Source organism: Eupeodes corollae, chromosome 2, assembly GCF_945859685.1.
Source record: "Eupeodes corollae chromosome 2, idEupCoro1.1, whole genome shotgun sequence".
Lineage (NCBI taxonomy): Eukaryota > Metazoa > Arthropoda > Insecta > Diptera > Syrphidae > Eupeodes > Eupeodes corollae.
In genome coordinates, this window is record NC_079148.1 from 122493557 (window position 1) to 122521282 (window position 27726).

Consider the following 27726-nt stretch of genomic DNA (forward strand, 5'->3'; position numbering starts at 1 on the left):
AGTAGATGAATATGTATATTTTTACTTTTAAACTGATTTTTAATGAAATAAAATACGGAGAAGATAATTGTTTACAACTTTTCACTTTCACAGCAGCGTTGAACTAAGTGAGCAATGTATTTCTTCACTGAAGAAAATTTTTTTCGAACGTATCTACGACATTGTGAATGGTCAGCTGGCTTGAGTTGCTGTCCGAGTTGGACAACTACTACAATGGATGTAGATGAAGATCAAAATGCAAAATACACCATAATGTGCCGTGAGACAGTCCTTATTCCTGAGAACGACGAGGAATTGACAAATTCGTGTCTTCGGCAACACTTTCACTCACAGGAGCGATATATATATTTTAAGTTGTATGAATTCAACGGTTTTTTCACGGGTATTGCCTCTTGCGAGGAATTGACAAATTCTCCAAGATTAATTCTTGTCATCAAAATGCTTTTTTGCCGTTCGGATTCGGCTTAAAACTGTAGGTCTCCTCCATTTCTGGCAACAGTACTCGCACACAGAAATGGTTGAGAGTTGTAATACACTAGGCCCTAGTTCTTAACGGACTGTTTCGCCACCCAATTTTTTTTTTAACAATTTGGATGTATTGTGCTGTAGTTAAGCGATCCATTAATGTCAGACTTTCAACTGAAAATAAAATTGATTTGACAACTTAGTTTGATAAATGTCGAATTCCAGCCCTATAATATTCAAACCCCAAATGAATAGGCCGTTATATTATTTCGTTAATAATTGTCCCTTTTCTGATTCTGACATTGAACCAATTTTAACAAATAAATAAGAAGATTCCAGTTGCTTCCATTTAAGATACTTATAGAGTCTGATTCGCTTATTATTGACTTTTTAAAGTATACAAATCTTATATCTTTTAGAATAGGGCACACTGATAAAAAGTGATAAGTGTTTTCTTGTTCTTGCAAATTACAGAGAGAGAACAAAAAGTTGATTGGTCACTAAAATAAGGTTTGTAATTTATGTCAAGAAGCTCTCTCCTAATGCGACAAATGATAGAAATTTCAAATAAGCTCATTTTGTCTGTAAAATAATTGAGCTCAATTAGATCTAGCCCTATTTTGTCATCTAGCTTTTCGAGAATACAATTGATCTTTTCTCTCATACTCCCATCTTGCATCTTCCAAGGATGCACAGAAATATGGCTCAATATGGTTATATCCTCCCATTTCCTGAACCAAATTTTATTTTTTTGTATACTGTGTTTTGGTAATAATTTTGGTAATCGAATATCATCATAAGAAAGTATTTTGGCTACATAATCAAAGTGCATTTTCAAGTTGAAAATACAAATTGGAGGAAGATCTGTTTCAAGCAGCAGCATGTAATTAGGTGTTGATTTTGGTAATCTAAATAGTTTTTTTAATAAGAGCTGTTGCAGTTTTTCAACCTCATCATACTGCTGATATTCCCATACCTGACATCCATATGTCAATTTAGTTCTCAGAGCCGCAACAAACACTATAAATTTGACACCATGTGCAACATTTGTGTTCCTAAACAAGTTTTGCCAGGTTGAGTTTATAGCAGATAACGATTTCTTCAGTTTACTTTGAAAGTGTTTTTTAAGGTTGAGTTGGGGTGTTAGAATCGTTCCCAAGTAAGTAAATTCATTCACAACTTCAATATTTTCACCAAAATACTTGTAAACTCAAAGAAAAAATCAGATGGCTTTCCAGTTAACTTCACCTACAAGAACCTATCTTTAGATAAAATTGTTGATATCTGTAACGCTTTCGCAACAAATTTCCGTGAGTCATTTGTTAATAGCCCTCAAGAAATTGATGAAGGATATTTTCATAATCTTTACTCCTTTTCTCAAACTAGCTGTTGTCCCATCCCTGTACCACAAAGTACGGTCCTTGATCTTTTATCTCCGTGGAATGTAGTAAAAAAGTGTAGTAATGCTTTAGTTTAACCCTTTAAGTTCTTATTCAAACTTTCTCTAAAATCAGGCAAATTTCCCAGTATATGGAAGAAGTCTTTTCTAAAACCAATTTTCAAGAAAGGTAACAAGTCGGATATAAGCAACTACAGGCCCATTGCAAAGCTTTCTTGCATTCCTAAAGTATTTGAACAAGTTGTTTGTGAAAGTGTAGCATATTTTTGTTAAAATATCATTTGCGAACAGCAACATGGTTTTGTAAAAAAAGATCAATGGTAACTAATCTCGTCACATTCTTAAACATATGTTTAAACGCTTTAGAACAAGGTTATGAAGTTGACTGTATATAGACTGACTTTTCTAAAGCTTTTGACCAACTAAGCCACAGAATTGGTTTTCCACCATTTTTCTTAGCTTGGATTAAGTCATGCCTTAAAAAAACAGATCCTACGAGGTAAAATTTAGAAATTGTAAATCTGAACCTTTTGTTGCTCAATCTAGTGTTCCCCAGGGAAGCCATCTTGGCCCTTTTCTGTTTATCCTGTCAATTAACGATGTATCGTCATGTCTACGCTCATTTGCTGACGATATGAAGATTTTCAAATTAATAAAGTCCACCCATGATCGTATTCTCTTACAAACAGACATTGATAGTTTCACATTTTGGTGTGGAAAAAATAGCCTTGACCTCAACCCTTTAAAATGCCAGACGATAACTTTTACTAAAAAACGAATTTGATTATTGTAAATCACAGCACATCACACACATCACATTAATTTTATTGTCAATAAGGCAAGTTCTATGCTTGGTTTTATAAAACGCTGACCAAAGAAGTTCTATGATCCCTATGTTACTCTTCCTTTGTACCATTTCCATGTTCGTCCTCATCTTGAATATGCATCGCATACGAAATTCCCTATTACGAAATTCATAGAAAAAGTATTGAATCAATTCAACACAGTTTCATTCGCTTTGGTCTAAAGGGTCTTCCTTGGTTAGATCCTTATGATCTGCCTCACCATGAACATCGTATTCTACTTCTTCAAATGCAATCTCTCCATCCAAGGCGTGTTAATAATGATTTTATATTTCTTCATCAACTCATTAATGGTGAAATTAATGGACCTTATCGTAAACGTTCTTAATTTAGTTTTTTGTCCTGTAATAGTTTTATTAATATTTTTGTAATATTATTTTCTACTAACAACTAACACATGAACTTATGATGAGCCTCTGATTGTAGTTTGACGCTTGCTATAAGCTTACTACTTTCTGAAATTCTGAAGTGTAAAAAAAAAAAGAAATGGATTTGGTAAATTGATTTTCACCGTAAAATAGCTTCCGAGTAAACATTTTTTTACAATCAAAATTATTAAAAATGAAAATTTTCAATTGTAAGAAGTTACGAAAAAAAAAACAGGAGCAGAGTTCATTCCAACACAATAATTCAAAGAAATACTCTTCAATACCAACTTTCTCAAGAATTAATTTTCAACAGATGGGGATTGGATATTTACTTTGCCATGAATTTTGTTGTTTGTATGAATACTTCTGAGGTAAAATTAAAAACTTAATTTAATCCCCGTAAAATGTTAAATCAATTATTATTATTTTTTGTTGGTTCTTTTTTGCCTTTGTTTAATAAAATAAATATTTTTCTGGATAAATTAATTTTAATATTCGAATTGAGTTTATTTCTTATGTTTTTCGTATTTTTCTTTTACTCAAGCAATTTTTATTTTAAAATTACTTCCAAGAATTGTATTATAGATTAATTCCATATGATTTTTTAATGTATGCCTTTATATAGTTAAAGAAAATACAAAAACAAAAAATAATACAAACGCTTTCTCTAGAATTAAAAACAAATAAAAATAAAACTACAAAGTATAGTTAAGTATTAAGAAAAAAAAGAATTAATAAAATTAATAATAATTTTAATTGTAATTAATTAATCTAGGTAATTGTTAAATGTTGTTATTATCTTTCTTATATAGTAAATATTAATATAAAAATATAATTAAAATACTAAAAGTGTATAAATAAACAATTAATTTGATATTTTTATATGAAAGCTGAATTCCATGACTGCTACATCAAAAACAAATTTTAATAAAACAAAAACAAGAAACAAAAACACACAAAAACAAATGTGTAATTATTATTTATGTTTCTATTTAAAAATGTAAAATACAATTTTCAAAAAAAAAAACAACTACAAAAATTTAAACAGAAGTAACTACATGAATGAGTTAAAACCAACATCACCAAAAATATTGCCCAATCATAAATACCAACAAAAAAAATAAGTAAAAATAAATAAATAATTTAAATTAACATTAATTAGTAAGGTAATTTCTTGTAAAATATAAATATAATTACAAATTAAAAAAAAAAAAAAAAACAGAAACATAAAAAAGAAACAACAATAGCAACGTGCATTAATTTTCAATTATACATAAATTGCATATTGTAAAGGACGATAATGATGACCAAAACTACACGTCACGCATTCGTATAGAGTGTTGTCGTCGTTTTGTCCTGGACTCAATAAAACACATGCCAAGCAGATAATGGACACCAATTGGTGGAATTAATTATTATGCTTCTACCTACAACCTACATACGTGTCCTTGCTGATTGTATTATTGTGTTTTTTTTTTGTATTTATTTATTTTATCAGTCTTTTGTATAAAACAAAAAATCATGTAAATAAATTATAAATTAATTCATATGGAAAACAATGTAACAATTAATTAATTTTCAACCCAAGCATACCAACTTAATGGTATGGATTTTCTTTATTTTTATGAATGTATTTATAAAAATATGTATAAATGTGTGTTTTTTTTGTTTACTATTTGTACTCAGATTTGTATGTATTTGTATATACATTTGTTTTAAGAATATGACTGCGACAACACATTATTTTACTGTGCATTGTATGTCATACATGCATGGAGTATTGTTTGGTTGGTTGCAGTTAATTGCTGAGAAAATTGTCGGTTTTGTTTTGTTTATATATTATTTTGTTTAATGCTAAAGTTAGTAGTATGCGATTACACAAAATGAAAAAGTGGACGCACTCAAACGAAAATTTAAACCAAAAATATAATAAAATTTATAAAACAAAAAATAATATAGTATGAATGAGAAGAATATAAGTTGAACAGAAATAAGACGAAACAAAAAAAACTATACAATTGTTTGTTATACGTGTAAATAAAATATGTATATTAAATTAAAGTAAAATAAAATATATATATTCATATATTAATTTACAATATAAATAAACTGGTTTGTGTTTTTTTTTTGTATTGATTTATGAACCCTAATGTTCATCTTTTGGAAACAAAGATGTTTAAGGTAAGTATACTTAAAGCTTGGATTTTCTTCTTTTAAACTTCTAATAGGAAGTTATTGTAATGGGTCCGATTTGTCAAATTGAAAATGTTGACATTACTCGACGTTTGAAGGTCCCTAAAGTCGAAATAAAAGATTTTTAGAGAGTTGTCTGTGCTTGTGTGTGTACGTTCGCGACGTTTTTTCGTCGTCCATAGCTGGATTTGAAATAAATTTTGTTATACAGATAATAATGTAGAAAGATGCAAAAAGGGCTGTCAAGAAAATTGCGTGGGTGGTATACCAACACGTGGGTGGTTTTTCAGACATAGTTATTTCATGAAAGGGTAAATATTTTGGTAAACCCTAAATACATATCTCACGAACGATAACAAACAAATATATTTTTTGGAAAAATTCCAATTAACGTTTTTTTATAATACGAAAAAACTAAAAAACAAAATATTTTTCACCTCGAAAATTTTACGAACAAAAAATGATTTTATCTCCAAATCAATTGTATGTAACGAAAAAGTTAAGTAATTAATTGGAATTTGAAGTTATCAGTGTGGGTTGCATCCCAGCCGCTATACTAAAAATATCGAGCCTTTCCCGCCATTTTATCGTAAGCAACATTTTCAATCAAAAAGAAAACTTAATTATGAAAATTAACACATAGAGCTTTAAAGGCTATTGTCATCTTCTCTAAAAAGGTGGCTGCCAACTCATGTGTAAGGCTTAGAGCCACCTCTCAATGGACCAGTAACAATACTGGACATACAACCATTCTAGACAATTTCAGATCTATCCCAGATCGCTTAGACTATACCACCCCAAAAATGGTATTTGGTAAAAGATTCCATGTGTCTATCCCTTCAAGATCCTCCTGGGAAGAAGAGGGACCCCTGGAAGACGATGCGGTACACTTCTATACTGACGGTTCAAAGACCGATCACGAAGTTGGAAGTGGTATCTTTTCAGAACAACTGAATCTCAGTCTATCCTATAGACTTCCCAATCAATGTAGTGTATTCCAGGCAGAAGTAATGGCTATTAAAGAAGCACTATCCTGGCTCAAAGAAAACGTTATATCTTGTAAGGATATACGAATCTTCTCGGACAGCCAAGCCGCTCTTAAATCTCTCGCGTCTGTTTCCACAAACTCTCGAACAGTCCACGATTGTCAATCATCTCTGAAGGAGATGACGGAACAGTTTAACATTCACCTTATTTGGGTGCCGGGCCACAGAGACATTCCGGGAAATTGCAAAGCCGATGAGCTCGCCAAAAACGGAACACTTCTGCCTAATGTTAGACAAAAACATAACATAGGAACACCACTTGCTACATGCAAATATCTTCTCAAGCAATATGCTTTAGAAACAACAAATACTAGATGGTCACAAAGTACCACTTGCCTGGCAACCAAGCAAATATGGCCAAGTATTGGCTTAAAACGGTCAAAAGGCTTGATATCACTGAGCAGACAAAGTATAAGCTCTATAATTGGAGTAATAACGGGACACTGCCTCATAGGTAGACATGCTCTGAGGCTAGGGGTCTACACAAATGACTTCTGTAGAAGCTGCATGGACGAGGAGGAAGAGGAAACAGTCCAACACCTTCTATGGACATGTCCAGCACTCTCCATTAGAAGGAATTACTTTCTCGCTAATCCCTTCTTCGATAATACCAGTGAACTGGCAACGATTGACACAAAACGTCTCTCTAGCTTTATTAAAAGTACAAAATGGTTTGTTTAAATTCATTACTCTCCCATGAGTAACCTCATTAGTGGTATCAGAATGGATCCTTGAGGTCTACGTGTGTCAATGATATCTGGACAGCCACTCCAACCAACCAACCAACCACACCCTAATATGAAACAAAATAAAAATAACGTTGGCTTTAATAAATATTATTTTGTCTAATCGTGTGATAATCAACTACTTACGCTGTAAATGTTGACGGTGCGTGCGTTGATACAGAATATTTATATGGTTTTATGACGTCACAGAGCCAACGCGTTATCCCTTTAAGTTGATTGTTTAATTCGAGCTTGAGTCATCATCATCAACTCCAATTTCGAAACGACTTAAGTCCTAACAATGCAGCTTAATACACACCAACCTCCTTAATACTTAGCTTTCTACATACCTACATAACCCACCCACTTCTTAACATTACATTACAATACAAAAAAAAAAACAAATTTAAAAAATACCTATACATCGAATTTATTTGCTATGGAAAATTTCAAAATATGGCAACGTAGCATTGTATCAAAACTGAAATTTGAAAACGTTGCTTTTAAATTTTCAGATTTCACAAAAATAGAAAATCTAAAATCAAATGAATACAATTTTCTGATAACAAATCTAAAACACACACAACTAAATGTATTGTGTATGCATATCTTCTATACATTGATAGGTATGAATAAAACAAATCTCAGGTAACGTTGGCAACAACTGATTTTTGTTTACGTTTGAGTAATTTATTTTATATATTTATTTCAATATTTGTATACTTCCAGTCGCTCTTAGATTCCACACTTAATTTTCGTACAGGCAGCGCCCCCATGGTCCGCCTTTCGTACCAAAATTTTGTGTTTCAAGATAATACTATTCAAATTAATATACAAAGATAATACTATTCAGTTTATATACAAAGTACAGATAAAAGGGCAGAAAGGGCTCTTTTTTTTTTAATTAGTTTTTATTTAACCAATCTTAAAGCTAGACAAAAATTCATAAAGCTAGCCTAATTATCCATAACTTACAACTAACTTAATGGTCCCATACGGACACTCTAAGTTAAACTATTTTTTTTTATAATAAGCGCACACTCAAATATACTACCCTTATTATGTAGACACAGTGTGAACACTAGGAAAGGGAGAGAGGGTTTGAAAGGAGATGTCGGTGCACATTGGTTTTGAATTCCTGAATATTGCAATAGCTGGGAAAGACAGAGTGTGGCAAGGCATTCCACATTCGCATAGTACGGCTAAAGAACGAATCTCTGTACTTGACAGTACGACCGAAGTTGGGCTCGAGTGTATATTGATGAGCATTCCTAGAAGCGCGAGTATTACGGTTGAACTGTTTAAGGGGATGAATGCAGCCTGCTATTTCTCTAGAGCATAAACCATTAAAATAACGGTAAAAGAGAGTGAGACAAGAAACATTTCGTCGATGTTCAAGTAACGTAAATGATCTTATGATGGTAATATCACCAATCAGTCTAAATGCTCTACGTTCAATACTGTCCAAGAGGCTTAAGCAAGTTGCAGGAGCACCAGCCCAGATATAGGAGTTATACTCAAGCTTTGGACGTATATAAGTCTTGTAAATAACAGCCAGATCAGAGGGGAAGAAAAACTTCTTGCATCGCCTTAGAAAACCCAAACATCTTGCGGAATTTTTGGCGACATCGCGTATGTGTTCGTTCCACAAAAGGTGGTTGGTGATATACATACCGAGAATATCGAGAAGTTCAGTTTCCTCGATGCAAGTGCCATTTATGGATAATGGTAGGGAAGGTATATTTTTCTTTGACGATACAAGACAGCATTGCGTTTTCGAAGCATTAAATTCCACGCGGTTTCTTATTCCCCATTGTACAATGCTGTTTAGGTCGGAATTAATGAGCTTATCATATTTTGACGTTGCAGTTCCACATCCGAAGAAGAGGGGTGTGAATCTGAAAACGAATATGAAAAGCTAAGAGTACTATCGTCAGCGAAACAATGTATTGCATTAGATGTTGCAGACAGGAGATCATTAATAAAAATGAGAAAGAGTGTTGGAGATATAACAGAGCCCTGGGGCACATCAGCATTTATTTTGTTGTTTTCAGACTTGAATCTATCCAATACTTCTTGTATGACGATTCGAAAGGTTGTTACTAATTCAATGAAGCAGGGATTCGTGAAAACCGAAAGCACGCATTTTCGATAAAAGAACCTGAGGCCAAACCCTGTCAAATGCTTTTGAAATATCAAGTGCAATAATCTTACTTTCTCCGAAATGATGTAAAGATTTGTTCCACTGTTCGGTGAGATGAACCATGAGATCACCAGGGGACCTATTGCTACGAAAGCCATACTGTCGGTCATTAAGAAGCTTCCGTTCTTCAAGATATTTCTTGAGCTGATAATTAATCAGCGTTTCCATGACCTTGGAAAGAAGGGACGTAAGTGCAATCGGTCGATAATTAGACGGTGAGGAAGATTCGCCTTTTTTGGGAATAGGCTGGACAAATGCGGTTTTCCATCCGCTCGGAACGGGACATGAGGAGTAGGACAGATGAAAAAGCTTACGCAGTGGTTTTTCCAGCGATGAAGAACACCTCTTCAGAACAATAACAGGGATACCATCCGGACCAGCAGAATTATATATGTTAATATCTTTTAGAACTCTCGCTACAATACGAGTGCAAAAAAAAGATTGGTCCCATAGAATCACTAACTCCATCAAGTACCGGCAAAGTCATAACACTCACTGGAATTGGCGGCGAACTGCCTAACTAAGAGATTAGCTTTCTTTAAAGAACTTACGAAAGGAGTGTCATTCACAACGAGCGTAGGAACCGAGGAAGAGGAAGAATTCCTCATATTTTTACAAATGACCAAACATTTGTACTGCCTTTGGGACATTGCAGTATTTTTTGGCGTAATTTTTGGTCATGTGAAAATTTGGTCCGTCGAATATGGGCGTTGCAGGCCTTCCTGGCTTGTTTGACTTTTTTCGGCTTTCCTGAGTACAGTTGGCTTTATAGCAACGGAAATTTATCTTTTTGGCCCTAATAACCTCTTTACAGCTCGCAACGAACCATGCGTTTTCCTTAGGTCTAGTACCAAGGTCAGAGGTAAGAAACAAGTCAAGAGTGTTTTCTGCTCGACCTACCACGTCCGATATTCGAGTTGGCTCGTTGACCAGCTGAGTTAGGTGGTTTAACTCAGCGAAGATCTCAGCACACACTCCTTCTGGTGTTGACTGGCCCGAATGTTGAAGCCATGAAGAATTGTGTACATTGAAGTCGCCCATAACAACGATTTCAGTGCGAGGATAGGACGAAACAATTCTTTGGATGGAATCAGACAAAGCATCAAATTCACGAGAAGTTGATACTCTGTCTAGATTTGGGCTTCGATAAAGGAAGCAATAGTGAATGATTTGCTTGTTCACGGAAAATTTAAACCACATAAAATTGAAAAAAGAATTGGTGCAGAGACCATATTGTGGCAAAAACTGATAAGCAACATCATTCCTAATGTATATGGCGAGACCATGGTGGGAAAAGAATAATGGCACCAAGTTATACCCTTGAATAAAGAATTCAGTGGGATCGGAATCCTCACCCACTTGGGTTTCACTTAGTGCCAATACAGCTGGCCTGTTTAAAGCTAAGCCCACGAATATAACAATAATCTACCCTGAAACTTCCAGCCATTGCAAATAAAAGAAACACAAAAACCAAAACAGACGAAGACTATAAGAAAAATATTACTGAGTTGAACCACAGAATGCAATTCTATAACTATAACACTTAAAAATAATGCCTTTCGCCCTAAGATCTATTTTGGTTCATTTAAAATTTATTTGTTTTTGTATTTATTAGAAAATTTGAAAAAAAAACTAATATCAATATCCTTATTTATTTTTACTTATAAACTACTTAAAATAAGGTCCCTAATATAAAACTTAAAAACTAACTTAAACTACCTATTCTACTTATAAACTACTTAAAACTAGAACAACCACAGCAGCAAATCTAACTGTCTATTGTATTTCTTTTTGTGCCACCATGCCTATTCTACTTAAAACTAAACAAGTATGTAAGCCATCCAAGGCTTAAAACCCCATCCAGACTACCCCAATATCCAGTGCCGATTGAAGCTAGCAAAACTGGTTGTCCTGCTTCACCCTATCAGTTCGGTCCCGTTCGGACACAGCCCTATTCTAAACCGAAGAAGCTCTGCTCCGCCTTGTGCCACGACGCACCGACTGTACAGGAGTGGCCTATCCACGGTTCTTCGTCTGACGTGGTAGATTAACGGAACTGCCAATCTATCCTGCATCAGACCGCATTTGTCTAAAAAGAGGAATGCCTCTGGTGGAATGAAGCCGCTTAAGCGTGCACTTTCAAAATACTCGTCGTTCGGATAGACCGCCCGAAAATTAAATTGTTAGTCGAAGACATGGCTCTTGCAATGTGACCTCGAACGAGTTTTATCACGAAATTGTCAATTCTGTTGATTCGAGCCCCGTTGTATAGGACCTCGTTGGAATAGTAATGCACATAAGAAGATTCGGCTGTTCGATATAAGCCGGTACAGTGTCGTAAACACTGCCGCTCGAACACCCGAAACTTCTCCATCTGGGAAGGGACAGCGTTGAACCACACAGGACAACCATAAACAATCATTGGCCGTATGAGGGCCATGTAGCAAATTACCTTCACTCTGGGGTCAAGCCGACTGCTAAAAAACAGCCGTTTCGTCAGAACAAAGGCTCCTCTGGCCCTGGTCAGAGCAGCATTTATATGTCTGTCGAAATATAAATACTGATCTAACCAGATACCTACTACACTTTTGCTCGCTAATGGCTGCTCGTGAAGATCAACGATGACTTTCTTGCACCAATTCTTGCACGTATCCCTCGTGGCCCTAGCCAACGGAGTCCGGAACAGAATTGTCTCCCACTTCTGGACATTTATTTTCAGTTTCCAGTCCTCGCAATATCTTGTCGAAATCCCGCTGCAAGAGAATTCTAATAACCTCAATCTTTCGGGTATTTCTGTACGCAATTAGATCGTCGGCGTACGCAATTGCCTTTGTAAGACTACCTATCAGATCGCTGGTGTAAATGCTGAAGAGAATCGGCGAATTAACCGCTCCCTGTTGAAGACCACTTTTAATTGTGAATGTTGTGGTAGAAGTAACATTGCCACTTTTGACAACAAACTTTCTACCGTTAAGCATATCATAAAGTATATACAACAATGTCTTGCTTATTCCAAGCCTGCTCAGTTTTAGGTAAAGGCCTTTTCCATATCAACCAGAACAGCACCTGTGCATTGTTGTTTTGATTTATTCCATTGGATATCAGAAACGAGTTTAGACGCAGCATGAATTGTGTCATGACCCGCCTTGAACCCAAACCGTTTATTCGGAATTATTTTGCTGTCCACAGCCCACTTAGTCAGAGCCCTATTGATGATCTTTTCGAAAACTTTGCTGATACTCGGAAGAAGACTTATCGACCGAAGATTTGACGTTTTTGAGTTGTAATTTCCTTTTTTCGGGAGAGGATGAACCACAGCGGTCTTCCAATGCATTGGATAATATGCATTATTCAGTGCATTATTGAAGAGTGTGGTGTAAATGTCAATTTCTACCATCGGTAAATGTCTTAGTACAACGTTGGATATACCATCGACATCTGCTGACTTTTTGTTTTTTATTGAATTGAAGATGACCTGAAGCTCAACCTTCGTCACTAACAAGGACTTGGTCCCGTTTGCTCGGCGATTATGGCATTTGGAAAGGAATCGCCATTGAACCGCATGAAACCGCGGTTCTCAGTTTGCCATTGTGTCATATCATTTAGAAGGTAAAAGTGATTAAGTAGGGCTCGGTTTTCCAGGTCGTGGTTCGGGCGAATGCTAAGATTCACCTTGTATACTTGCTGGAAAGCAGCTCCTACCGCCTCCACTTTTTCCTTCGGATCTTCAATTATGTAAAAGTCATCGTCAAAGATGGCTTCCTTTGTATCTATTTGCGATGTCATTAGTACGTCTCTGCTCTCTTCAGTTTTTTGTTTCAGACACGGAAATTCATTATTGTTTTTTTCCCCCTATAACAAGATAGATTTTAGGGAACATACTAGGGTCACTGTAATTAACTGACCGGATCTTGCGGTCCCAGTTATTGTTAATTGATAGCCTGTAGTTCTGCTTAATCAACAGATTGACATTTTTTATCGACGACTTCAGTGTCCTAACCTCCAAGTCGTGTGGGTCTGTCAGTCGTCTGTACAGGGAAACGAAGCTTTATCAGCGACTAGGCTGTTGCCTAGGCTTCAAACTTATTTTATCTTGTAAGAAATATTGTTTTCAAGATTCTGAAAAATGTTGAGAAAAATCTTATTGACAGTTTTTTACACAAAATAAAACTCAAAAAAAAAAAAAAACAATACTAAAACTTGGTAAAAATTTACTTTCGACTCAAATAGCTTTTAAAAATTAAAAATATTGGCTTCAAACTTATTTTATTTCACAGAAAATATTGTTTTCGATATTCAGTAATTTTTATATAAAAATCCAGCAGTCTGTTTTTTCACAAAAAATAACATCTACAAAAAATAGTACGCAAATTTGGTAAAAATTGATACGAGTACATATAGACCAACTTTTAAGCAAGACAAATCGACAGACGGAATGGAAAGTCATCAGTGTGTGTCGTCGCATTATAAACTCTTTTCATTTTTTAAATAATAGACAGTGGATTTAGCAAAGTCTCACTTTTCAAACCTGTCACTTTTGACATCAATCACTTTTGACGTCTGTAATTTATTACATCTATCACTTTTGACATCTGTCACTGTTGACATCTGACACTTTTGACATCTGACTCTTTTGACATCTATAACTTTTGACATCTATAACTTTTGACATCTATCACTTTTGACATCTGTCACTTTTAATATCTGCCAATTTTGACATCTGTCACATTTGAGCTACTGAGTGTGAGTGACAGTGGTTTGGTAATTTATTTGTTTGATTTCAGAAATATAAACTGAAATCAAACAAATAAATTACCAAACCACCAAATAAATAAATAAATAAATAAGTTAGTAAATAAATAAATAAATTAATAAATAAATTAATTAATTAATAAAATAAATACATTTTTGAACTTTAAAAAGAAAATATTCTCATATTAAAAAATAAATTATTTGAATTTTAGAATTTCCAAAAACTCAAAAAATATTTTAAAATAAGATCATATTCCCCTTTATCTTTTTCCATTTCTTCGCTCTCAGTTTTTTTCTTTAAGCTAATTTTGCTCACATTTTTTATAAAGTTTCTTAAAAGGTATGATATCATTTTTTTTTTTAATTTTAAATTTAACGTTATCACTCCCGAAACTTTTTGGCAATGAAATTTTTGAGGATCGAGGTTATATTTATAGACAAATATGAACTTCAAGGCTTACTTTGATTTTCATTTTTAAAATAATGGACAGTGGATTCAGCAAAGTGTTTTTAAAACTTTAAGCATATGCCACTTTGCAAATCTGTCGCTTTTGACATGTGTCACTTTTTACACCTGTCACTTTCGATATCTGTCCTTTTGACATCTGTCACTTTTGACATATGTCACTTTTGACATATGACACTTTTGACATCTATAACTTTTGACATCTGCCACTTTTGACTTCTGTCATTTTTGACATCTGTCACTTTTGGCATCTTGTTTTATAGGCCAAATTAAATTGCTATTAATAAATCAAGATACTTTAAATGTTGTACTTAGTACTCATAAGGTTGATGCTACATTATTTTATGTCTACAGGGTCAGTCAAAAGTGACTTCGTGATTTAAACAAAGTGATGGATTTGCAATGAGCACTAAGCTTCATACTCACAGAGCCATTTGGTCGTGTTCAGAAATTAAATCAAGGCGTTGGTTTTCATCGCACAAAGTTTATCAATATCTTTAATGAATGCACTTCCGAAGCTTAACAATAACAGTCTAGAACAGACCAGAGGAGGACATTTACAGAGAAAATGAATCACAGTTTTACTTTTATGTTGAACTCCGACATTGAGTTTGTTAGGGATACCCAACCTTGCTGTATCCTCTTCTAACGGCCAGAGTCCGAATTGTCGGAGATATTGAGAACATTTTGCAGTTCAAAGTTCCAAGAGGAATATTTTCCCTTTCTCCCGACATTGTTGGACCAGCATAAAGGATGTTGTGACCGAATTGATAGCCATAACAGCCGCCTACATGTCAGTACAGATATCGGTGTTTTTTTGGTTTGAAATTGATTTAAGTATCTTGCACGCTTTTTCAAACGCTAGTAATTCCGCTTGACTTAAACATTTAAGGACTCAAAGAAGAAAAAAAAATTAATAAAAGTTTGTAAAAATTGATTTTCGACTCCAATATCTTTTCAAAAATTTGAAATATTGGCTTCAAACTTATTAGCAACTTTACAAATTTTTTTCTATCCAAGAGATTTAAACTTGTTTTAGGGGCACCTGCCCATAAATACGAATTATATTCATGCTTTGGACAGCCAGATCAGAAGAGGTGAAAAATTTCTTGCAACGTCATAGAAATCCTAAGCATCTGGCAGCATTTTTGGCAATATCGAATATATTTATGATCATTCCATAACAGGTGATCTGCGATACACATACCGAGTACTGAAAGTTGATTAGTTTCCTGGATGGAAGTGCCACTCATAGATAGTGGCATCGGGCGTGTGTAAGGCTTTAAGGACAGGAAGGCTGGAATTCGAAATGTGTCAAACTAAGTTTTGAAACAATTTTTTTGTTCAGTTGAAAGTTTGACATTTAGGAAAATGAATCGCTTAGCTACCCCACAATGCATACAAATTAATAAAAGCTACCACAGGGTGATTCTTCCACAGCCATATACCGTACTTTAAGGGGAGATTATGGCTTACATAATCTTCAAACTACGCAAGCTGTTGGCAAAATTGTGAAGAATTTTGAAGAGACTGAATTGGTTAGAGAGCATCATCGTTTCACTCGTACCACTGAAAATATCGCAGCTGCAAGTAAAAGTGTGTTAGTACCCGAAGCGTGATCTTTAGTGCGTTGGACTTGGCGCAAGATGGTTATCGTTGATCTTCAGGGGCAGCCATTAGCGAGCAAGAGTGTAGTGAAGTACATTGGTACCTGGTTAGATCAGTATTAATATTTTGACAGACATATAAATGCTTCTCTGACAAGGGCCAGAGGAGCCTTCGCTCTGACGAAACGGCTGTTTTTTAGCATTCGGCTTGACCCCAGAGTGAAGGTAATTTGCTACATGGCCCTCATACGGCCAATGATTGTTTATGGTTGTCCTGTGTGGTTCAACGTTGCCCCTTCCCAGATGGAGAAGTTTCGGGTGTTCGAGTAGCAGTGTTTACGACGCTGTACCAGCTTATATCGAATCTTCTTATGTGCATTACTATTCCAACGAGGTCCTTTACAACGGGGCTCGAATCAACAGAATTGACAATTTCGTGATAAAACTCGTTCGAGGTCACATTGCAAGACATGGCGTCTTCGACTAACAATTTAATTTTTGGGCGTTCTATCCGAAGGACGAGTATTTTAAAAGTGCACGCTTGAGTGGCTTCATTCCACCAGAGGCATTCCTCTTTTTAGACAAATGCGGCCTGATACAGGATAGATTGGCAGTTCCGTTAATCTACCACGTCAGACGACGAACCGTGGATAGGCGACTCCCGTACAATCGGGACGTCATGACACAAGGCGGAGCAGAGCTCCTTCGGTTCAGTAGGGATGTGTCCGAACGGGACCGAACTGATAGGGTGAAGCAGGAGAACCAGTTTTGGTGGCTTCAATCGGCACTTGATAGTGTTTAGGTGGGATGGGGCTCTAAGCCTTGGCCGGTTTACATATCTGTTTTGTAGTTTTAGGGTTTAGTTTTGAATGGAATGGTTACACAAAAAGAAATAGAAAAATAAAAATACAATACAAAAAAAAAAGCACTTTTCATGACAAGAATTTCTCATGGAGAATTTGTCAATTCCTCGCAAGAGGCAGTACCCATGAAAAAAACTTTAGGTGTCACAGTCATGGATTTGAACTTAAGACCTCCAGCATGACAATGCTCTATGCAGTAACCATTACTCCACGTGTACCTTAGAGTTAAGAAAAATGTGTGCCGCAATAGTCCATTGAAAACTAAGGCGTAGTGCCTTACTACTTTCAAGCATTCCTGTGTGTAAGTACTATTGTCAGGGATAAAGGGGACCTACAGTTTTAAGCGAAATCTGAACGGTTATAATTTGAGAAAGCACTTTTCATGACAAGAATTACTCTTGGAGAATTTGTCAATTCCACTCAATTACTCGTCAGTACCCGTAAAAAAATTAAGATGACATAGGCAGGGATAGAACCCAAGACCTCAGGCATGACAGTCCAACTCACTTACCTTAAAGTTGTAGAATGATAATAATTCCAATTTCTTGACATTTCTTATAAAATAAAACTGAATGTATGCGTATAGTACTTAGAAAACTATATCATAACCGTTTATTAAAAAAAATCACGCTTCGCCTGAAAAACTTATAGATCGCTTCATTGTCGAAACTTCTTCAGTGATAAATATCTCCCATTGCTCAACAGTTATGTAAATGACTAGATTTTTATCTTTATTAGACCTTATATTTAATCCATTACATTCCGAAGTAATTACAAGTTTTGATGTGGTTTCTATGTCCAATGCATCATCGACTAATTCCTTTCTTGAAACTTTAAAAGGTTCTAAGAAAATCAGTGGTGATTTTGGTATTGCTGATGTTATTGCAAATTTTCTGGAAAATAAAAATTGAAAACATGTATGGAGACATGCCATAAAGTTTTTGTAAACCAAACGTTAAACGACAAATCGCCGATCTTTGCTGGCAAATCAAAACGATAATTTAGAAGCTTTAGTTTTGTTGGATTTTGCAATTTTATGTGTGTGATTTTCCAATTTTGTGCTACTTATTTTCTGGCGTAATATTAAATCTCTGGTATTTGCTGATAAACCAGCAACGATATTCAAGAAAAAAACATGGATAATTTGATGGAAAGGATGTGGTTCAGCAACAGTACCGTTGTCTGATATTTAATTGGTATTGTTTTCTATTTCTTACTAACAAATTAACTAAAATAAACTAAAGCAAACGAGAGAGGGGGGAGATGTATTTCCACTACGGCACCTCTCCTTATCGAGGCGACAGCGGATGAATTCTCGAGAACTACTTAGTGAACACCTTATATTTCTATTTCGACACAGGCCGTCCTTCGAGTTATACTTAATCAATCAAGGTTGGGGGTTGTTCCGTCGGGTTGACTTCCTGGCCACGTAGAAAATACCTTTAGTTGCGAAGCACCAACAAGCCTCGCATACGGGAGGATTCAATGTTGACAACCACTGCAAACGAAATAAGGACAACGAACTTCGGATCGGTACATGGAATGTTAGGTCCCTTAACACACCATGTGCAGCCGAACAATTAGCGGAAGCCCTAAGCTGCTGCAAGGCAGATATAACCGCCATCCAAAAAGTGCGATGGGATGGACCGGGCAAACGCAAACTAAGCGACTGAGATGTATACTACGGTGACTGCCTTTCAGAACAAAGACAGCGTCTATTTGGGTGTGGATTTTTTGTTGGAACTAGACTCAGGCAAAAAGTCTTGAGTTTCAACAGTGTGAGCTAGGGCATCACGACAATCCGCATCAAGGCTAAATTCGCCAACATAAGCTTAATATGCGTGCATGTCCCAACAGGGGAGAAAGATAAAGACACCAAAGACATATTCTTCGAGCTCTTGGACAAGACATATGACAGTGCCCTGGCTATGATATTAAAATTGTCTTAGGAGATTTTAATGCCAAGCTAGGAAGAGAAGACATCTTTGGTGGGATAATCGGGAGATAAAGCCTGCACGACACTACCTCCGACAACGAATTCAGTCTGGTCACGCATCTTAATATCCACAAGAGGAAATGAAAATCTCCTGATTGACCACACTGCGATCGACGCACAACACTTCTCCAGTATACAGGATGTCCGAACATTCCGAGGGGCCAACATTGACTCGGACCACTACCTCGTTGTAGCTAAAGTACGGCTACGGATATCCCGATCCCAGCCAACACAAGGAAGTGCTGTGAGAATATTCGACGTTAGACGGCTACAATCGCAAGAGACTGCCATCGCCATGTAAATTATACCCATAGGTAAAAAAAACCTCCCAGGAACCGAAGCCTGTAAAGACGATCAAGGGAACATCGAAGTAGAACCGCACTCGATGCTGAGAATATGGAAAGATCACTTCTCCAAATTATATAACTGCGATGACGAACCGAATTCCGCTGTAAGGGAGATAGAACCACTCAACCTCGGCGACGCAGATCAACAATTCCGCCTACCCGACCTTGACGAAGTGAAGATAGCTATATCTAAACTTAAGTCATACAAAGCTACTGGATCTGACGGCATTGCTACCGAACTATTCAAAGCAGCAGGCGATGACTTAGTACGGATCATGCACCACCACATCTGCAAAATATGGTCGGAAGAAAGCATGCCCGATGAGTGGAATCTCAGCATAGTGTGCCCGATACATAAGAAAGGTGAACCTCTTAATTGCGGCAACTAGAGAGGAATCAATCTCGTTAATATTGCGTATAAGATCCTCTCTACCTATGTGAACGTCAGAAGCCGGTTGTCAACAACCTGATTGGCCCTTATAAGTGTGGCTTCAGACCATGAAAGCCCACTATCGACCAAATATTCACACTACGGCAGATCTTGGAAAAAACCCAGGAACTTCAAATCGATACCCACCACCTCCTTAGCGATTTTAAAGCCGCGTATGACAGCATTTATAGGGAAGAGCTCTACCGAGCAATGTCTTATTTTGGCATCCCTGTCAAACTTATCCGTTTGTGCAGAATGACGATGGAGAACGCACGCTACTCTATCAAGGTCGGAAAAAATCTAATGATGCATTTGATGTCAAAAAAGGTTTTAGACAAGGCGATGCACTGTCATGCGACTTCTTCAACATCGTTCTGGAAAGAATTATGCAAAACTCAACCGTCTACACTAGAGGAACAATCTTTCAAAGGTCCATCCAATTACTCGAATACGCAGATAATATTGACATAATTGGAAAATCAAAGCGTGATGTCAGTGGAGAGTTTTTGACCATTGCGACGAAAGCGGAGATGAAGGGTTTAGTGGTCAATGAGGGCAAGACCAAGTATATGCTGTCATCAAAAAAGGACACTCAACACCGACGACGTCTTGGGCAAAACGTCACCATGGACAGCTATAACTTTGAGGTAGTGAAGCACTTTGTCAACCTAGGCACCGCTGTTAACACAGACAACGACACCAGCGCTGAAATCAAACGACGAATGATTCTTGCAAATCGCTGCTTCTTTGGACTTAGAAGGCAATTGAGAAGTAAAGTCCTCTCTCGAGCATCTAAAATCACCATCTATAAGACACTCATCATACCGGTTCTCATTTATGGCGCTGAGGCCTGGACCCTATCAAAGAAATATTAGAGCGTCTTAGGATGCTTCGAGAGAAAAATTCTTCTTGTGATTTTTGGTCCCGTACGCATAGATGGAGAATGAAGGAGAAAATATAACGACAAACTGTACGGGCTGTACAGCGTCACTCACAAACAAAACAAAACAAAATTAAAGTCCAACGGCTTAGATGGCTAGGTCATGTAGTGCGGATGGACACCAACGCTCCAGCCCTGAAGGTCTTCGAATTCAATCCCGAGGGACGGCGGCGCACTAGAGGAAGACCGCGGCCCAGGTGGGAGAGGACATCAACCAACTTGGCGTGCGAAACTGGAGACAGATAGCTGGGGACCGAGCTGGCTGGAGACGCATGTTGGTTGAGGCCCAGGTCCACCTCGGCCTGTAGCTTAAGTAACGTAAGTAAGATTTGTATCTTTATTACTTTCTTTTTCCTTACATTCAATCCATTACAATCCGAAGAAATGAAAAGTTTTGATGTGGTTTTTATGTCCAATGCATCATCGACTAACTCATTTCGTGAAACCTTAAAAGGTTCTTAGAAAATCAGTGGAGATTTGTGTATTGCTGATTTCATTAAACATTTTTTGGAAATTAAAAAATTGAAAATATGCATGGAGACATTTTATAAAGCTCTGTAATCACAAGCCAAATGTCAAATCTCTGAGCTTTGCTGACAAATCAACAATGAATAACTTAGAAGTCTTAGTTTTGTTATATCAAATCGCTGGTTTTCGACAATCGGCTAGTAACGATTGTCAAGAATAAGTCATGGACAATTTGACGAAAAGGATGTGGTTTAGCAACAGTACCCATATCGAGTATTTAACTAGTATTACCTTCTATTGATAAGGTACTTTTCTTATTGTGAATTAACTAATCTAAACTGAAAGTACTCCTCTACATTTTTAAACATCAAAACGAATTCACTTATTAGAAAACCCTATTTTGAAATGCCCAAATTTGTTTGCATTAGCATAAAGAGTACGAACAAAACAAGTGTACGTCCCAGTGTACCGTTTTTTAAATGAAAATTAATAATAAAAAACTAATAATTAAATCTTTAAATCCCATTTTCTACCAATCTCTTTTGATACTTCTACAAAATCCTACCCTGGAGTTATAAATTTATTAAAATTCCCGTTAAATTGTATCAGAAGCCTGGTAGTAAAATCGGCTTCTGGAAATGTTTAATTTTCCAGAAATATTATTTGTATCCTTGTGAAATGAAGATACCTGCATTCAGATACAATGTTCACAGTATAATAGATACTTTTTCTCTGATACCTATTGTTGGTAATATTTTACGGAAATACTTTTTACCTGGTAAAATGTACCCGAATTCTGGTAGCTACCATACACTCAATGATATTCGTATTTTTTGAGTTTCATATTCTGTTCCGTTTAGTATTATATTTTCCACTGAGGAAAAAAAAAACAAATTCAATAAAGTTCTAAAGAATACAGAAACACCGTCAGCCAAAATATTCGATAAACAAGGCGTAACACTTTACAAGGTTAAAAGAAGATACTAGCAGTTCTTATGGATGTGAAAATGATTTAGATGGTTTTATAAGAACTATTAACTTCACAAAACTAGAAAACCACACACAAGTAACTTTCTGAAAGAATTATTACTTTAATTATAACCTTTAAACAAAAATGAGTGATTTAGAAACTTGAACCTGTAATTTATTCGACAAAAGTGGTCATTTACAGAATATGTCACTTTATTATAGGTATCATGTGGAGTAATGTATTAGATGAATACTAAGTCCCCTCTTCCTCAATTTCAGGAGACCAAAAACTGCCTTCTTAAATTGTTACGTTTGTTTTGGGTGTGACTTTACACAATTCGTCCTTTCGTCATCATGTTTCAATTCGTTTTTTTTTTTCTTCTAAATTTCGAGTAATTTCTTCATCTATTTTAAATGTCTTGACTTGTATAAAAATAGGACATACAAATTATTTGAATAATCATTTATTTTCCAACACCATACTCGACTTCTATTTCTTTATTTCCCGTAATATTCGCAATGAAATCAATTTTACTCTTTGACATTTAAATGCCGTGACACACTCATCCTGTCAAAATTGTGAACAAACCTGAAAGCTTCCATACTATACAACCCCAGCCTATTATTGAGGGTGAGTTAAGCTAAACGCTAAACATAACGTATACGAACTTAATTCAACCTCTGTCCAGATTCTAATCTCTATTATAGCAGCCTATATTCCCGTCATTTGTCCAGAAAAAGGAACAAATTAAAAAAATATACAATAAAGAAAAAAATAAAAAACGAAACGAAAAAGGAAAAACAGATTATATCGTGATTTATTGCGGTTCGCCATTTTAGAAAATTTGTTGTTATTTTCTTTTCCTATCGGGCTTCTATATCTATACGCAACGTAACGCAACGCAACGCACACCGGGGTGCTGCCACTCTTAACCATCATCCGACATTGCTTCGGCCATTTTGTCGTGTAGACCGATATACAGTCACTTCCGATTTTTCATCTAATAATTATTATTATTATTTCACTTCGGTCCTGGAACATAGTCGTAAATTTGTAAATATGAAAGAAGGGCGTTATTTTAAGGAAAAGACTGTATTCGTAATAAAAAGCTATAATGTCAGTAAAGCTGTATCTTTCTTACTTTATCTAATCGTGTCCGTGGTGGTCTTGTTTCTGTCTTGTTGTTACCCAATCCTGATTATGGCCTACGGCTGCGGCGCCGGCAACGTTCGTGTGAATAAAATAAAATAAAATAAAGGGAGACGTTACACGCTGGCTGTTCGGTGGTGTACCGGTTTTAGTATGCCAACAGGCAACAGTGGAAGCCGCTGCTGACACTGGGTCAGGACTCAGGTCTTCTAACAAAATCAAACCAACAAATGATTGCGTAATCTGATTGATTATATTTTCTAATTTAAATTCGCACAATCCGTTGGAAGGCATACAAAATGTTTTTACACTGCGTATCTATTAGAAAATACTAGTTCGGGATGTTTGGTTTTCTAAAGTTTTATATTATAAAGCGAATTCACATGGATTGAGAACATATACACATACAGAAAATAATGATTTAATTTTATGCTTCCTATCAGAGCATCCTCAATCAGAGCATCCTATCAGAGCATCCTCAATTTCTTATTGACGAATGAGGATTATGAAATAACATCGATCACGAATTTCATAAGATCTGCATATCCAGCCTTTAGAACCAACCATAGGAAGACATTGCCAATAGAACTTTGGTTTGATAATCAGTGTATGCGTGCAAGACAGAGATCTTTTACGTGGCTGAAGACCCTTCGAGTTTGAAATAATGAATACTGCAAAGATAAATACTTAGAAGCCAATAAGATATACAAAGACCTTTGTAAACAAAAACGAAACCAATATTTTATAGAAGAGTCTAGAAGGTTGTCACACTGTAAGAATGCTACAGATTTTTGGAGTGTGGTAAAGCTCTTGAATCTAAATAAATTTAAGATTCACCGAAATCTAACATCGACTGCGCTCTGTCAACATTTCAAAGAACTCGTAAATTCTCCGTCCAGCTCCGTAAATATATCTCATGCTGAACCTAAATTCGACAATATTCTCTTAGATGCGCCAATAACACAAGAGGAGATAAGACGCACTTTAAAAACCTTAAAAGATGGCAAAGCGGAACATCGGAACTTATTGAAAAACTTTATATTTCATTCAACCAAATTCTGGAACTTGGTATTATATCGCAAGAGTTTAAAGAGGCCTTAATTTTTCCAATTCACAAAGAAGGAAGTACACAAAATCCAGAGAACTACCGAGATATACAACTACAATTCGACAGAAACTTCCAGTTTTCTATACCTACCAGATCTTTTTGGGTAGATAGGACATTCTTGGAGGATGAGTCAATCCACTTTTACACAGATTGTTCAAAAACAAAAGAAGGGGTAAGTGGAGGTGTGTACTCTAAACGACTGAAATGAAGTCTCTTATTCCGCCTTCCCAATCATTGTATCGTGTTCCAGGCGGAACTTTTGGCGATAAAAGAAGTCTTGTCGCTACTTGTAAACTGCTGCTAATGCAAGACGCTGTGAGGAGGGCAGGCACCAGATGGAACAACATCACCACGTGTCAAGTCACAAAAAATCATCTGGCCAACACTGGATTTAAAACGTTCAAGGTGCTTGCTCTCTCTAAGCAGATAGCATATAAGCTCGATAATAGGTGTTATAACCGGACAGTGTCTAGTAGGAAAGCACGCCACGAGACTAGGCGTATTCTCAAATGACTTTTGCAGAAGCTGTATTGACGGGGTAGAGGAAGAAACGGCTCTTCATCTTCTCTGCACATGCCCTGCTCTAGCTCGAAAACGCAAGAATTACCTAAGAGAATTCTTCTTTAACGATCTAAACGATCTAAATCATATCAGTATAATCAGCCTCTAACGTTTCGTAAGGGACTCAAGCTGGATCCATTGATCTTAGGAGGAAGCCTCAAGATTCATGTGGTATCATTGGGCCAATAAACTGGCCTAAGTGTGTCCGTTTCCATCTTGGACAGCCACCAAACCTAACCTAACGGTGGGATAAGTTTTTTTAATGCATCATATAAAATATTTTCTTCGATTATGCATAAACGACTCAATGAGTGGATAAACGAAAACGGGTGATAAAAAGAATTTCAAGCTGGATTTAGGCCTGGTTACTCTACGATTGATCACATCTTTGTGCTAAAAAGTATCGCCGAAACTTTTCTTCAAAACGGGAAAAAATTGTACAGCATTTTAGTAGATTTTAAAGCAGCTTTTGACGCTGTGGATAGGCGAGCGCTTATCTACAAACTCTATGCACTGGGGATGTCTTCAAAGTTTGGAAAAGTCTTACAAAATCTGTATAACAAAACAAAGGCAGCTGTTTGGAATGGAGAGGAATCTTCGGAATGGTTTCAAAGGGAATCAGGTGTTCGACAGGGTTGTGCGCTGAGCCCTCTTCTATTCGCACTTCTTATAGAAGATTTAACAGATTATATTTCTGGAGGCGTTGAGTTTGCGGGGACCACTATAAAGGCTCTTTTCTACGCTGACGACTGTATGGGGTGACAAGTTGTCGAGATTTGTACAAATCTGTCAAACGGTAGTATAGTAAACATAAACACCAATGATATTAAGGTAGTCAAGTCATGGAATCCAAAATATAAAAACTTTATTGTAAGCTTTCAAAATAAAAATCAGGTTTATTCAATCTTAAAAATTACACACAATTTAAAAAACACAAATATCTCGATCCAAAAAGATTATCCAGCGAGCGTAAGAAGACCAAGAGTGCGTTTGCTTCACGTCCGAAAGCTGATCAAGCAGAACCGAACAAGCACAAGGCAGTGGTAAAAGACGATAGGTTGTATGTTGAAGATATCCAGTTTTCATGGGAAGATATATCAGGATTACGACATGAAAATACGTGTGGATTTGATAAACTTTCACAAACATTCGGCTTTTCAGAGAATTGTTTACCATCTTTTACTCTCAGTGATAGAAAGTTGACAGGAAACGTCAACCAGCAAGAAAATGACTCCGGTCAAACCCAAAGTTCTAGTCATTAGCTCAGGGGTGACACTGAGGCTAAATTGGATAAAAACAAAAATATATGTAAAATTGATATTGTGGCGTATACTGTAGCTGCACTTATTAATAAATTGATTTTTCCAGACTTCATGAATTTTCATGTCTTAAAGAAAGGCTAAAGACCAAAAAATCAACTCTGAGGGACATACAATTTTGGAGCTCTGTAATGATTTTTTATTGGGTATGTTAAATGGATGCTCTTTTGGAGACCTGGAAGGGGAGTTAACATTTATAGAAAAATATAGAAGTTCAACAATAGATTATTGTCTTGCGGGTGGAGATTGTTATACCGTTTTTTAAGATTTTCGGGTCGGAAATATAAATTTATCAGATCATCTTCCAATTATAATAAAAATTGAAATAAATGGAGATAAAGAATTATCCAAGAATAACAATAACAGCTACAAGGCCATAACTTGAAATGATAACTGTGTAAAAAAGTTTCAAGCAAAAGTGAATAAAAACATACAATTAAAAGAAGAAAACATGATGTTGAAATACTTTCCCTTACATGAGCTGGAAGGTATTATTAGTGATGCTGCAACAGTCATGCAACCAACCAATTATTTAAAGAGAAAAAATAAATGGTACTCGTATGATATGAGCTGTGAAAAACTAAGAAAAAAATCAATGGGTCTGCTGAAGTTGCTCTGGAAATTTAATATTCAATGTTTAAAAATATCTTATGTCGAAACAAATAAAACATTTAAACTATGCTGCTTAGACAAGAAAAGACAATACGAGGAAAGCTTAGCAATGTCCTTGGGTCGGTGTACAGATTCTAAAGAATTTTGGGCACTGAAAAGAAAAGTCAACAGAAATGAATTGTCAAAAACTGGTATTAAAATTAACATAAATGTTCTTTACGAGCACTTCTCAAGTCTGTTTGATTATACTGTAGACCCAATGTATTCAAGCTACGCGATGCCTTTCTTACAGAATGTAATTTTAGACTCCAAAATTACAAAAGTTGAAGTGGAGCTAGTTTTAAATTATCTCAAAGATGAAAAAGCCGCGGGTACTAACGGTATCCCTTGAGAATTTTATAAGTACAATTCAAGTCTCTTCAAAGAAAAGCTATCCGAAACTTGTTTGGTGTCATTCCGTAACACTTTTACGAAGCGCTCATTTGGCCAATTTTTAAGAAAGGTGAACGTCTGGATCCAAAAAATTATAGGGGCATTTCCTTACTGAACTCAGCTCTTAAAATTTACCCGTCACTACTTTGTAATAGGCTCACATGACGGGTTGAAATGAACCAGAGGCTGAGTGAGTTTCAATCGGGTTTTCGAAGAGGATATTTATTCCACGTCGGACAATATTTTTGTTTTGTGTAGTTTGGCGAGGATTAAGATTAGTCACAATAAAAAACTGTACGCCTGCTTTGTACACTTTAAGGCAGCATTCGACATTATAGACCGAAGGGCCCTTTTTACAAACTGTATAACTTGGGAGTTTCTTACAAATTTGTAAAAGCTTTATCAACAGACTGAAACGTACGTATTTGATGGAGAAAATATACC